This window comes from Sus scrofa, chromosome 1, assembly GCF_054392235.1.
Source record: "Sus scrofa isolate SSC_HxYL_T2T_F1_AM1 chromosome 1, Sscrofa_HxYL_maternal_Yorkshire_Landrace_v2.0, whole genome shotgun sequence".
NCBI lineage: Eukaryota > Metazoa > Chordata > Mammalia > Artiodactyla > Suidae > Sus > Sus scrofa.
In genome coordinates, this window is record NC_139383.1 from 144,929,894 (window position 1) to 144,945,109 (window position 15,216).

The 15,216-nt window shown below is 35.4% G+C and overlaps 1 protein-coding gene across 4 annotated transcripts in view; it reads left to right on the forward strand.

The window, feature by feature from the left end:
- Positions 1–15,216, forward strand: part of DPH6 (diphthamine biosynthesis 6) — a 172,882-nt gene that overhangs the window by 50,597 nt on the left and 107,069 nt on the right. The gene's annotated exons all lie outside the window — the stretch shown is intronic.

Consider the following 15,216-nt stretch of genomic DNA (forward strand, 5'->3'; position numbering starts at 1 on the left):
CTGATTTAAAAACAGGCCTTTTGAGGGTTTTTTTCTGGCTTTGTTTTTATTTTTACTATCAATAGTTAGCTATGTTATGGAGTTCTACTTTCTCAACTTTTGACTATGGATATGGTTAAAAAAAACTTAGGAGTACCCTCCCTAGAGTAAGAAAACTTGCTATATGAAAAAGGAACCCATTTTAGAGAATAGACTTGATTTCAGCTCTACTAGAAAATGTTCTTTGTATCAGTGATGGTTTCCAAAATATGTAAATGTTTGTAAATTCAGTACTGGACAACAGCAAAAATAAAAATTGCTGTATACGGGAAAGCTCATTAATACCTGTTTACTGGTTCCATGATATGTTATTGTTATTTCTTTTTATTTTCTTTCTTTATTGTAAATTTCTTTTTATTCATATCTTTAACAAATACTCAATGAGTACTTACTGTGTGAGAGGCCCAGTGCTCACTAAAAGTGTAATGGTGAGCATCTGCTTAGAGTCTAGTAATTAATGTCTATGTTAATTACCAATTAATTACACAATTAGTTATTAGTATGTACAGACATTAATCAAATAAACCATCTAAAACATAAAATTGTAGACATGACAAGTGCTACAAAGGAGAAGTACAGGTGTCCATGAGAAGGAATGTAAACTGGTTAGAGATTAGGAAAGGCTTTCTTAAAGTGAGGTTTGAATGCAAGAAGTCTCTCCATTTGAACAGTATCTGAATAAGTGCTGGGAAGAAAGAGTGTTTCCATCCCACAGATGGGCATGCATGAGAAAGGCCCCTAGCAGGCAGGAGAGCAGCTGGTCAATACTATTAGTCTGAGAGAAAGCTAGTGAGGCTGCAGTGAAAGTTGAGAGTGATATGTGAAGAGGTGGAAGAAATAGGTAGAACTGGGTATTAGCTACATAGTTTGTTTTATTTCTAAGTATTCATCAAGCTCTCTACTTCGATACACTTTCTGTATGTGCATTATACTAAAATTTAAAAATTGGCTTAAAATTTGTTTGGGTAGTTTTATGTATAGTTTTCTAAGGTACCTCCATTCTGTTCTCCATAGTGGTTCACTTCAGTGAATATTTTAAGGCTCCAAAGTTTTAAACAAAATAGCACCTTAGTAATTCTGTTATACCCACTCCCAGTTACCACTCTCACTTCACTAAAGACAACCACTGTCCTAGCTTCAATTATTGTGGGTATTTTTATCTATTGTTAAACATACATAATTGGAATCATAATATTTATGAATGTATGCCTGGCTCCTTTTGATCCATTTCATGCCTATGGGATATTTCTGTATTTGCACAGAGCAGTAACTTGAGCACTTCTATTGCAGCATAGTATCCCAATGTATAAATATACCATGTTTTCTTTATTCATTCTGCTATGAATACTCATTTGGGCTCGTTCAGTATGGGGCTAGTATGTAAAGTGCTGATACGAATATTTTATAGATATTTTTTGGTGTGCTTGTGGAACCCATTTCTATTAGAAATGCATATAGGAATCAAATTTCTAGGTTATAGAGTATGCATGTGTTTGGTTTTAGTAGATACTACCATATAGTTTTCCAAAATTTTTTTAACAGTTTATACTCCTACCAATAATGTTTGAGGTCCAGTTGCTCCACATCCTTGTCAGCACATGGCATTGCCACTTTTTAAAAAAATAAATGTTAGTTATTCTGGTGTTACATAATATTATGCGTTATGATTTTTTAGGTGAATTTCATGGTTTTTTTATTTTATTTTATTTGGGTCTTTTTGCCATTTCTTGGGCCACTCCCACGGCATATGGAGGTTCCCAGGCTAGGGGTCGAATCGGAGCTGTAGCCGCCAGCCTACACCAGAGCCACAGCAATGAGGGATCCAAGCCGCGTCTGAGACCTGCACCACAGCTCATGGCAATGCCGGATCCTTAACCCACTGAGCAAGTCCAGGAATCGAACCTGCAACCTCATGGTTCCTAGTCGGATTCGTTAATCCCTGCGCCACGATGGGAACTCCGAATTTTATGTTTATTAAATGAGAAAACATTTCACAATTTCTTCTTTTAGACCGTATAAGGATTTTAATTTTTTTAATTTGCGTTTCTTAGCTGATTGAAATTTTTATGTATTTTTGTCAATTTTAATATTCTTTTTGAGTGTCAAGTCTGTTGACAGTTTTTCTATTTGATTCTCTATTCTCTTATATTGTTTTAGGAGGTCTTCATATTTTTGACATAAATTCTTTGTTAGGTTGATGTATTACAAATATCTTTCATTCTACAGTAGAAAAATATCTTCTACTCTTGTGGTTAAAAAAAAGATCAAATGATGGTGTTCCCGTCATGGTGCAGTGGTTAACAAATCTGACTAGGAACCATGAGGTTGTGGGTTTGATCCCTGGCCTTGCTCAGTGGGCTAAGGATCCAGCGTTGCCATGAGCTGTGGTGTGGGTCGCAGACGCTGCTTGGATCCTGCGTTGCTGTGGCTCTGGTGTAGGCCGGTGGCTACAGCTCCGATTCGACCCCTAGCCTGGGAACCTCCATGTGCGGAGGGAGCGGCTCAAGAAAAGGCAAAAAGACCAAAATAAATAAATAAAATTCAAATGATAACTTTTTTGCTTTATGATTAAATAAGGCATTTTTTATTCCTTGTTTATAGAATCTTTACCTACCCCAAAGTCATGAAAGTATTCTTCTTTATTGTCTTTTAGAGGCTATTGTCTACATACACATTTAGATATACACTTGAGATTGATTTGAGTATGGTATAAACTTAGGGTAAAGATTCATTTTTTTTGGTCCCAAATGGACATCTGTTTGTCTCAGTATTTTATATTGAAAATACCTCACATAGTACATTGTCATCTCTGACATAAATCAAGTGATCTTAAATATGTAGATCTGTTTCTGAATTCCCTGTTTTCTTCCATTAGTTCATTTGTTTCTTCTTGTGCCATTAGAACACTTTTAAAATTGTTGCAGCTTTATAGTGTCTGCTATCTGGTAGTGTAATTTCTCCAACTTTGTTCTTTTTTAAGAGTACTATGGCTGTTTTCAGCTATTTTACATCAGATTGCCAGTTTCTACAAATATAATCTGCTGGGGTTTTTATTGGGCTTATACTGAACCTATAAATTAATTTGAAGAGATTTGGCATCAATAATACACTATTGAGTCTCATCTATGAATTTAGTATATCCTTCCCTTTTTTGGGGTCATCTTTATTTTTTTTTCATTTTGATTTTAATTTTAATTTTTTATTTTTTTGTCTTTTTGCCTTTTCTAGGGCCGCACCCACGGCATGTGGAGGTTCCCAGGCTAGGGGTCTAATCAGAGCTGTAGCCACCGCCAGACCACCAGAGCCACAGCAATGCCAAATCCAAGCTGGGTCTGCGACCTATACCATAGCTCACAGCAACACCGGATCCTTAACCCACTGAGTGAGGCCAGGGATCGAACCTGCAACCTCATGGTTCCTAGTCGGATTCGTTAGCCACTGAGCCACAACGGGAACTCTTTTGGGGTCTTCTTTAATTCCTCTCAGTTTTTTGAAGTTTTTTTGTGTAGAAGTCAGTCACATCTTTTTTTAGATTTATGTCTGAGTGTTTTTTATTCTAGTACTGGTATGTATTGGTTTGTTAGTAAAGCCAAAACAAAATACTGTAGAGTGAGTGGCTGAAACAACAGAAATTTATTTCCTCACAGTTCTGGAGGCCAGAAGTAGACGATCAAGGTATCTAAAGGGTTGGTTTCATTCTGTGGCCTCTTTCATTGACTTACAGATAGCCCTCTTCTCCCCTTTTCTTCATATGGTCTTCCCTGTGTCTGTGAGTATATCTGTGACCTAATCTACTTCTTATAAAGACATAGTCATATTGGAGTAGGATCCCCCCATATGACCTTATTTTACCATAATTATTTCTTGAAAGTTTCTATCTCCAAATACAGTTACATTCTGAGGTATTGGGGTTTAGGACTTGAACATGAATTTTGTGGAGACACATATCAGCCCATAACCCAATGGTATCAAATTATTTGTTGCTGACATATAAACACAAAAATTTAATTTTGAATATTGACTTTGATTACATAGTGATCTTAACTCACTTATTAATCTAATAGTATTTCTGTTAACTGTTTTGGATTTTGTACATAACCATATCACCTGTGAATAATGGCAGTTTTATTCCCAATTTCTGAGTCAAAGCCTTTAGTATTTAACCTTTAAGTAAATACTTGCTGTGGGCTTTTTGTAGACACTTTTATCAAATTATGGTAACTTTCTTTCTATTGCTCATGTATTAGTGGTTTGTTTTGTTTTGTTTTGTTTTTTTATCATGAGCCAACCTTGAAGCTCTTAGACTCTGTGAATGTTAATTGTTGCTGTAATGGAGAAAAGCTGGTAGAATTTATTGATGGATAATTTTGATATTGAGAATGATGGAAAAGAGAAATTTCTTATTTGAAGTATAACATTTCATTGAAAAAGTTAAAAATTCAGCCATCTAATATTTCTAAAGATTCAGGTGTTTATAATCATCAGTACTTGAGTATTTCACCTTTCTTTTCTTTGTTTTCTTTTTCTTTTTCTTTTTCTTTTTTTTTTTTTTTTTAGTTTTTCCAACCATAGTTGTCATCCAGTTTATTTTCAGTCAATAATGGAAGTAACTGCTCAGGTTTCTTTGCTTTGGTCTTTTGTAGTTTGGTATTTTATAGTTTGGTGCTCCAAAATAGTGAGTATATGCAAAAGGCTAAACTGTTCATTGCACTAATTGCTATCATTTGGAGATATCTGAAAATCATTAAAATGTATGTCATTCAGAAATAGATGGATGAAAGGGGTAGTCGTGATGGTAGTCCTAATAATAGTTTATTAGTAGTAATAACTAAAGATAATATATTTTGAGCAATTAAAAATGCAGGTACTCTTCTAAGCGATTCACATCTATTAGTATAGTCCTTACATTAACTCTCATACTTTTTTTCTTTCTTTCTTTTTTTTTTTTTTTTTTGTCTTTTGTCTTTTGTCTTTTTAGGGCTGCACCCGCAGCATATGGAGGTTCCCAGGCTAAGGGTCTGATTGGAGCTGTAGCCGTGGGCCTACTCCACAGCCATGGCAACATCAGATCTGAGCCACATCTGTGACCTACACCACAGCTCACGGCAATGTTGGCTCCTTAACCCACTGAGCAAGGCCAGAGATCGAACCCACAACCTCATGGTTCCTAGTCAGATTCGTTTCTGCTGCACCACAACGGGAACTCCAACTCTCATACTATTTTATCCTTACTTTTTACAGATAAAGAGACCGAGGCACAGGAAGATAAGTAACTTTTGCTAGGCCAAACAGGTAATAAATGATGGAATCATGATTTGAACACAGGCATTTGGCTTCAGAGCTTTCTTTGGAAGGCTATGTTATGTTATGATGGTATAGAAATCTTTAATTTTAAAATAGCATCTTAAAATAATGAGTAATAGTACATTTTAACTTCAGACTCAAAAAATACAGCAGGAGAAACAAAAAATCGTATTAAAATACTCTCATCTGAAATACAAGAGTTTGCAATATTATAACTTCATTTTTTTGTCCCTGTACAGGTATTTGGAACATAGTTCCTGTCCTTCCTGTTATTCCTAAACCATTTGTCTAACTTTCACCCTAACTCTCCCCTTCCTACACCAAACCATGTCACATGTTTTGTCTAGACTGCAGATGAAAGAATGTTGGTAGATCAGCATGAATCCATCTCTCTTGAATAAAGAACATAAAAATTAGGGGCCTTCCTAAGATAGGAAATAGAACCATCTTTTTTTTTTTTTTTTTTTAATGTGAAAGGTGACACTAGGAGTTCCCATCATGGTGCAGTGGAGATGAATCTGACTAGGAACCATGAAGTTACGGGTTCAATCCCTGGCCTCGCTCAGTGGGTTAAGGATCTGGCGTTGTTGTGAGCTGTGGTGTAGGTCGCAGACGAAGCTCAGATCCTGTGTTGCTGTGGCATAGGCCAGCAGCTGTAGCTCCGATAGGACTCCTAGCCTGGGAACCTCCATATGCCTGCCGCAGGTGCAGCCCTAAAAAGGTAGATAGACAGACAGACAGACAGACAGATAGATAAGGTGACACTAAAAATCAGAAAAAAGTAATTTACACATTTGGATCTATGTTTGTAAAGTTCTGTCTTGTGATTAATAAACCAAAACAATGGAATTCGTTATTCATTTCTTTCTGTACCTTTGTCCTGATCCTTCAGTGTAGTTACAAGCCCAGACTCTGGAGCCAACCTGCACTAGGGGTTGTATGTTCTTGAGCAAGTTAGTAAAATAAAAAAATAAAGGAACATTCCTTATGAAGTTATAATGAAGATTAAATAAAAAATACATATAAAACCCTTAGCAAGAGTATGCACTCATTTAACACCTCAGTGATTGTTAATAATACTCTCAGACTTAAAAATGTCAGTCAGTGGAGGCCAGTGGAACTAATCCTTAGTAAGAAAAATGTTTCTAAATCTTAGAAAAATCTATCTGTATAGATTACTATTACTGATAAAGAGGGAGGGAAATTTTATGATTACCTTCTAGTACCCGTCTGATAAACAATTTTCATTTGTTACCTGGCAGATATTCTCAGGTCTGAATGAAAAACATGAATAACATAATAGGTGAATTAATTATCTTCCCTCACTGGCCTCATGTTTGATGTTGACTATGGCAATTCAGATGATTAAATGAAAATGCCACTGAGAAAGTGATTATAGGAAGAACTTGAAAAAACTTGGCTTAGGACATTAATTTCAGTAATGGTTTACTTTGTAGAAAAATTTTCTTTATCTACAAATCCAGTCAATTTATTGTTGACCAAGCCAAGTAGTCAACTAACCTTATGGCATTCTTATTTACTCTGTGCCAGGCACTGTGTATTGAAATCCATTAATTTTCTCTTCCCTAATTTTAGATAGCCTTATATCTGTCTTCATTCTTTCGTTCTTTAAAAAAGGAAAAAAACATATATGTATCTTTAAATTCCCAAAGCAAGCTGAAATGGCACAGTGTGTTTAAGCAGTGTGGATTTCGTCAGACATCACATTCTTCCAGATATATTTTTCCAAATGGAAAGATGGCTCAACATTTTCTATTATTATTTTAGATGAAATGTTCTGCAATATGTTGTTGACATTGTACTGAAGTAAATACTGTATGCTCAAGTCTCTCAGGGACCCTCATTAAAATGAGATGCATGTCCCAGGAGGCTATCTCAGAAAAGAAAAATTCTAAATAAAATAGTATGAATGAAGAGGCACACAAGAATTTATTACAAGAAAAAAATATCCTTTTATTCCTGGACTTAACGAAAATGAAATGTTGGCACAACAGATTGCCATCATTTTATGGCTCTATGTGGTCTCATACATATTATTTATAATTTTTTTTCCTTTTTTGGCCAGATAGACAAAGTATTTTATAGTGATGGAACATAGTTCATTTATTAGTTATATTCCACATTCATTTTATCTACTACAAATCTCTCTTTATGATTAACAAATCAGGCTGTCTTCTTTTTTGTTTTGTTTTGTTTTGCTGTTTAGGGCTACATCTGCCACACATGGAGGTTCCCAGGCTAGGGATCTAATCAGAGCTATAGCTGCCAGCCTACACCACAGCCTCAGCAACGCAGGATCCAAGCTGTAACCTACACCACAGCTCACGGAAACACCAAATCCTTAAGGCACTGAGCTAGGCCAGGGATCAAATCCATAGCCTCATGGTTCCTACTTGGATTCGTTTTTTGCTGCACCATCATGGGAACTCCTTTTCTGTTTTGAGGATATGTTTTTCTTTAAGAGGGACTAAAAAGGGAGCCACAGAAATCTCAGACTTTACTTAGTGAAGTGCAGATTAACCCAAGAATTGAGGTGCAGTTGAAAAGGGCCAGTGATCCCAGTGTAGATTCAGTACAAATACAGAGCTAAATGCCAGTCTTCTTTTAGCCTTGGGTGTTGTCTTTAAATTTAGGTGCCCTTTCTGCATGAAGGGCATTGCTTCAGGGTTTATGCATTTTCAGTAGTTTTGTCTAATTGTTTGTTTGCCAAAAATAGTTTATTGCTTTTTTCCCTACTTTTCAAAAGTAATCATTGTAAGATTTTTAATTCATTTTAAAACACTTTGTAATCCCATAACCCAGATAACCTTTGCTGATATTCTTAAAAAAAAAAATGCGTTATTAGACAAATAGAATCACACATGAAGGTCTAGAACTTGTTTTCAATTCCCTCAAAGCAAAACATTTAATAGTTTTGATATATTGCTCCAAAAAATGGTTTTTATATTTAATATTTTATTATGGAGATAAAAAAGATCTTACTCTATTTTTACTATAATATAAACATGAGAAAGATAAAAGCTCTTTCCTATAAAAGTTTAGTGGATAAGTTTTGGTTGTAATTCTAGTTAATATTTATTAATATGCATCATATTCTTTTTATGTAATGTATTAGTTGGATCTGTGGTTATAAGTGACAGACACCAAGTTAATCTAGTTTAAACTAGGAAAAAATGTTTTAAAGACAGAAAGGAACTTAATGAAACTAGAACAAGGGATTGGAGCACTTTTAAAACTCTTATCTCCTATTTGTACTTCTCTTTAAGTATCCACTGTATTTTCTCTGAATAGACTGCTTTTCTCAGATCCCCAGCTGATGTGGTAGAAAACATGACTGCTCGTAGTTTCCAAGGTTATAACTCTTTTTTCAAGCATCTTAGCCTGAGATTGAAATCTTCAAGTTTCAGTTTCAGATTTCTGAGAAGCAGACTACTGTCCATCTTGGAGTGTCCATTTTTGAACCAAATTAGTTATTGCCACAGGGACCAAGTCATCTTGAAAAAAAAATAGCTGTGCTGTTATGCACAAAAGAGATGCCAAACAGACATCTACATATTTACTGTATTCATTGACTGAATTGCAAAGTGCTAGGTGATTGTATAGCTTGCTATGCACACAGTTGCAGTATCATTCTTATATTTTTGTATTTTTAGAGAGTTTAATAAAATTCAAATCTCATTATTTCAGAATTAAAATGTTTATGGCCCTCAACTAAATTTTTTAGTTTTATTTTCCTGATTATGATATACTTTCCTCATCATTTTGATCTCTTTTATAGCCCCATATAACTTTATTTTACATAATATATAATTCCTTTTTTTGTTCTTTTCAAACTAATATTTAACTACTTACGCTAACTAGTGATTTGTGGTCTCCTAAAGTTCAAAACCATTTGGGGAAGGATAGTGGGTACTAGGAAGGGCCCTGGCCTCACAAGCAGGCCTCACAACTCTGGTTGTGACTTTTGAATTCACCACCTATTCATCAAAACTCTATAATCTAAATCAAGCAATACCATAAACTGTCACATTCACTACAGGCTCATTGTGAGAAGGATCAAATAAGATAATACATATATGAAATTACTTCTTAACTTCAGAAGTATTCTATCCAAACAGGTGTTAGACATTTGATTTTGGCAGAGGAAGAATGAAGAATGGGAAAAGGAAGTCTTGCCCTGCCAGCTGATCAGATACTGATGAAGGGGTATGATTTGTTAGAACAAAAGAGAATTGAAAAGAACAGCTGGCCACACTTGTGATATGTATAAATGAGAAATTACATTGGCTTCTAAAGATTGCTTACATCTGAAAATAATTCATGCTGATATTTGAGCAGAGGGTGAACCATAGAATAAACTTGTCTTCATAAGGACCTCGACTTGTGAAGGGGTTGACAAGGGATAGTAAGACCATTTACTTATTTTGACATAATAACATATCCCAACACATGAGTTGTGTAGTAATTATTTAAACATTAATAAGACAGCACATAGCAACACAGAAAACTTAATCCCCTTCTCCAAGAATTCCTAATTCTAAACTTTTGAAGCATTCCCCACATGCCATTCATTCCGCATCCTGCTCCCTGCCACCCATGGAACTTTTTGGCTCTACTACTTAATAGCTATATGACCTTGGACAGATTATTTAACTCTTTGTGCCTCAGTTCATTTGTTCTTTCTTTTTTTTTGCTTTTTAGGGCCACACCCATGGCATATGGAGGTTTCCAGGGTAGGGATCCAATTGGAGCTACAGCTGACAGCCTACGCTGCAGCCACAGCAACGCCAGATCTGAGCCGTGTCTGTGACCTACACCACAGCTCACAGCAACGCCAGATCCTTAACCCACTGATTGAGGCCAGGGATCGAACCCACAACCTCATGGTTCCTAGTCGGATTCGTTTCCACTACGCCACACCAGGAACTCCAGTTTTTTTCATCTTTAAAATTGGGTTATTAGTAATACCTACTACAGAGGATTGTTGTGAAAATTAAGTTCCATTAATACATGTTAATGTTTAGAACAGTGTCTGATGTGGTAAGTGGTCAATGAATGTTAAAATAATCCTTTTATTTTTTCATTTAGTGACATTTTCATTATTTTGCTGCTTTATAGAAACTTCTGAAATTTTGTTAAACATAAGAAATGCTGGAGTTCCCACAGTGGTGCAGTAGGTTAAGAACCTGACTGCAGCAGCTAGGATTGCTGTGGAGGTGAGGGTTCAATCCCTGGCCCAGTGCAGTGGGTTAAAGGATCCAGTGTTGCCATAGTTATGGTATAGGTCACAGCAGTGGCCTGGATTCAGTCCCTGGCCCAGGAACTTTCATATGCGACAGGTGTAGCCATTGAAAAAAGAGATAAAGAGAAATGTTTATTTGCATTCAGTTTCTGCATATAATAGTTTCTCTCTCCTTTTGAACTTTTTCTTAGGAAAAATTTCAAACATATGCAAAAGCAGAAGGAATAGCGTAACTAACCCAATTACCCATCCCCTATGGTGTTTGGCAGCCTCTAAGAGCATCCCCAATGATATCTCCTTTCTAGTGTTCAGGCCCTTTTGTAATCTTCTCCCTTCGTATGTGTTCTGGACCTAGTTACTTTTAACCAACAGAACACCACAGAAGTATTGGGATATCACACTAAGATGAGGTTACAAAAAGACTATTTGTTTTTTTATCTTGTGTGCCTTCTTTCCTGCTCCTTTGCTTAATCACTCTGAGGGAAGTTAACTGCCATGTTTGAGCTTCCCCCTGAAGCTCACATGACCAGAAACTAATGGAGGCGTCTGGTTAACAGCCAGTGAGAAACTCACACCCTCAGTCTAACAGTCCACAAGGAATTGAATTTTGCCAACAATGGTATGAGCGAGTTTGGAAGCAGATCTTGCCTAGTCGAGTCTTCAGATGACATCACATCCCTGGCTGACATAATGACTGTAACCTCATGAGAGACTTTGCACCAGAGATGTCCAGCTAAGCTGTACTTAGATTCCTGAAGCACAAAATCTGTGAAATAAGCCGATTATTTTAAGGTAATTTCTTATGCAGCAATAGATAACTAATACAATCAGCTTTAAAAGTTATCATGATAGTGCCAAACTTGTTTCATTTATATCTCCTTACCCCTCTTCCTTGTCAGTTATTTATATTTTATAGTGATAGTGAGGTATAATTTGTAGCATGCTATAAAATACCCATTGTAAGTATATAGTTCAATGATTTTAGTAAATTCATAGAGTTGTGCAGTTAATCACAGTCAAGCTTTAGAATATTTTACCCCAGCCAGTTTTCCTGTGCCATTTGCAGTCAGTCCTTGTTCCCATACCTCAACTCAAGGCAACCATTTCTCTACTTTCTGTCTGTATGAATTTGCTGCTTCTAAACATTTAAGATAAATGAAATCATCTCGTATGTAGTCTTCTTTATCTGGTTTCTTTCTCTTAGCATAATGTTTTTTAGATTTATCTATCTTGTACATATATCAGTATTTCCATTCCTTTTTATTGGTAAATAGTATTCCATTAAAAGATATGTCACATTTTGTTTATTCATTCACCAATTAATGGAAAATTGAATTGTTTCTGGTTTTGGCAGTATATATAAGGATGCTATAAATATTCACATGTAAGTTGTGTGGAGATGTGTTTTCATTTCTCATGCCTAGATACCAGGAATGGAATTGCTGGGTTATATGATAAATATCTTTAGCTTTTTAAGAAACTACCAAACTCTTTTCAGTATGACTGTACAACTTTAAATTCCTACCTGCAGTGACTGAGGGTTTTAGTTTCTTCACATTCTCATCTCATTTGTAGTCATTTTGATTTCAGACATCCTAGTGAGTGTGTACTGGAATCTTATTGTTTTAAGTTGAACTTCCCTAATGATTAAAGATGCTAAGCATCTTTTATGGCCTTATTAGCCATTAATGTTCTCTTTGGTAGTGCTCATTTTTTATTTAAGTTATTTGAATTCTTTTATTCAGTTGTAAGAATTCTTCCTATATTCTGTATGCCAGTCTTTTATCAGATATATGATTTGCAAATATTTTCTCTTAATCCATGACTTTTTATCTTTTTAATGGTATTTTTTGAAATGTGAATTTTTTAAATTTGAAGACATCTAATTTGTCTTTTTTTTTTTTCATTTATGAATTGTGTTTTGGTGGTGTTTTTTAAGCCAAGACCATTAGGTATTCTCTTGTGTGTTTTGTGTGTGCAGTGTTTGCTTTTTAGGGCCACACCTGCAGCATTTGGAAGTTCCCAGGCTTGGGGGTCAAGTAAGAGCTGCAGCTGTCAGCCTACACCATAGCCCATGGCTATGTCGGACCCTTAACCCACTGAGCAAGGCCAGGGATCTAACCTGCATCCTCATGGATACTAGTGGGGTTTGTAACCCGCTGAGAAACAATGGTAACTTCTTTTTGTGTTTTCTTGTGTTTAATGTTACCTTTTACCTTGAAGTCTATGGTGCAATATATTTTTTTCTATATGGTGTGAGGAAAGGATTTAGATAAATCATTTGCATATAGATAGCCAGTTGTCTCAGTGCCATTTGTTGATGAAAACTATTCTTTCTTCCATTTAGTTGCCTTGTAAACTTCGTCAAAAATCAATTGGCCATAAAGGTGAAGGTTTATTTCTAGACTCTCAGTTATCTTTCATTGACCTATGTGCCTATTCTTACTTCAGTACCAGTACCGTTATCTTGATTTCTTGGTTTTATAGCAAATTTAGAATGTTTTGATAATCAGGTACTGCTCCCTCTTTTGTCCTTTCTGCATAGGCTTACCATTGACAGAACTGTGTACCTGGCTTTGGTCCTCTCTGGTGTTTCCTGCATATTTGTGTACAGAATTTATCAATTTGTTCTGTGCTGTTTCATTTTCTGAGTTTCCCTGTTAAATGTCTGACTAGTTTGAAGATCCATTGCTTAACCCAACCAAAATTGCAACCTCAGGCTATCTGAGTCACTGGTCTTCTGACTTCATTTGTCAGGGAGATCACAGTTGTAACTGACAATGCTACTGGGCATGGGGATTTTTCCATGTCCCACTCCAAATCTAGTCAGTCTCCTCCAGCAATAAAACTACCGATTTTCACAGCTTTCCTCACCTTGATGTGAGAGCAGTTCCAGGCAGGAATGCCACAGACTCCCAAAGTTCAATAGTTTTTTTATGTATAACTGCTTCTTAATTTGGTGTATGTATTTATAAAATCAATTTCTGGATCCCTGAGATAGTTGTTTCTGACAGTTTGTCCAGGTTAGCATTGCTTTTTGTAGGGGACAGGATTTGCTGATAGCAAGTCCATCATGCCTTATTTTCTCTTTTTTAAACTTTTTGTAATGTTTTTTCATTTTTAAAAAATTTAAACATTTAAAAAGAAGTTAAGGTAAAATAAAGTAATAAATATGATGGTAGCTGTTGAAAAGCTTCAACAGCAATTAAGCCAATAACCTATCTCGTTTCAGTTATATACCCACTTACTTAACCTCCTTCCATGATTATTTGAAGTGAACACCAAATATCACATATCATTCACAAATATTTCAGCATCTTTCTCTAAGAGGTAGGATTTTCTTTTTAAGTATAATGGTAATACCACAATCACACATTAAAAGAACTCATGGAGTTCCCATCATGGCTCAGTGGTTAACGAACCTGACTAAGATCCATGAGGATATGGGTTCAATCCCTGGCCTTGCTCAGTGGGTTAAGGATCCTGTGATGCTGTGAGCCTGTGGTGTAGGCCGGCAGCTACAGCTCTGATTTGGCCCCTGGCCTGGGAACCTCCATATGCCCTAAAACCCTAAAACAACAACAACAAAACAGGCAAATAAAATAAAATAACCCATCATAATTTCTTAATTCATTATACATCCAGTCAATATTCAGATTTTCAGTTGTTTAATAAATATATTACATTGTCATTTTGTTTAAATCAGGATTCGAGTAAGTTTTTTTTGCATTGTAATTGGTTGATATGTATTTTAAGTCTCTTGCAATCTAGGTTTTCTCTGTCTTCTAACTTTTTTGTTGAATAAACTAGGTCACTTGTCCAGTAATTTCCCTCAGACTGACAAGATACCCACAGTGTAGTGCAGTATGATTCTTTGTTCTGTATGATTTCCTGTATACCGATTGTTGGATCTAAAGCTGTACTGCCCAATATGGTAGCAATTAGCTACATGTCATTAAATAAATTAAATTTTTCATTAATTTGTACTAAGTAAAATTTTAAAATTACTCCTTCAGTCTCATTAGCCACATTTCAGATATCCAGTAGCTGCTTGTGGCTAAGTAGTTACCATTTTGGACAGTGCAGATAAAACATTTCTGTCATTACAAAACACTAAACTAGCTTCATTTAATTCAGGTTTTATTTATTTATTTATTTTTAAAGAACAAATGGTTTTGTTCTTCCATCAGGAGATATAACATTCTCTCTCTCATTAGCAGCTATTGATGGTTGTTGCTTAGATTTATTATTTAAAAGAAGGTTGCAAAAAGGTATTTATGATGTTGCCATTCCTGATAATTTTATCATTAGAGTAATTTTTTTCAAGTGTAGTTTTTTCAGTATTCAGGAAAATACATTTGAAAATATAACAAATTGTGGTGAGAACAATAATAAATATATTATTTTAATAAATGACATTATTCTTATTTTCCTTGTAGTTACTTTTAGAGGATGGACCTAGTATTGTAGTTATAGTCTCAACTAAAGCTTTGAATAATTTTCTTTTCAGTTAGAATTTTTAATATTATGAATCATTTTTGTTTTTTATTTAAACAAACTGTTAGTGTTCTTGCATAGATTTGATGTTGTGGAGCATTCAGAGGGACAGT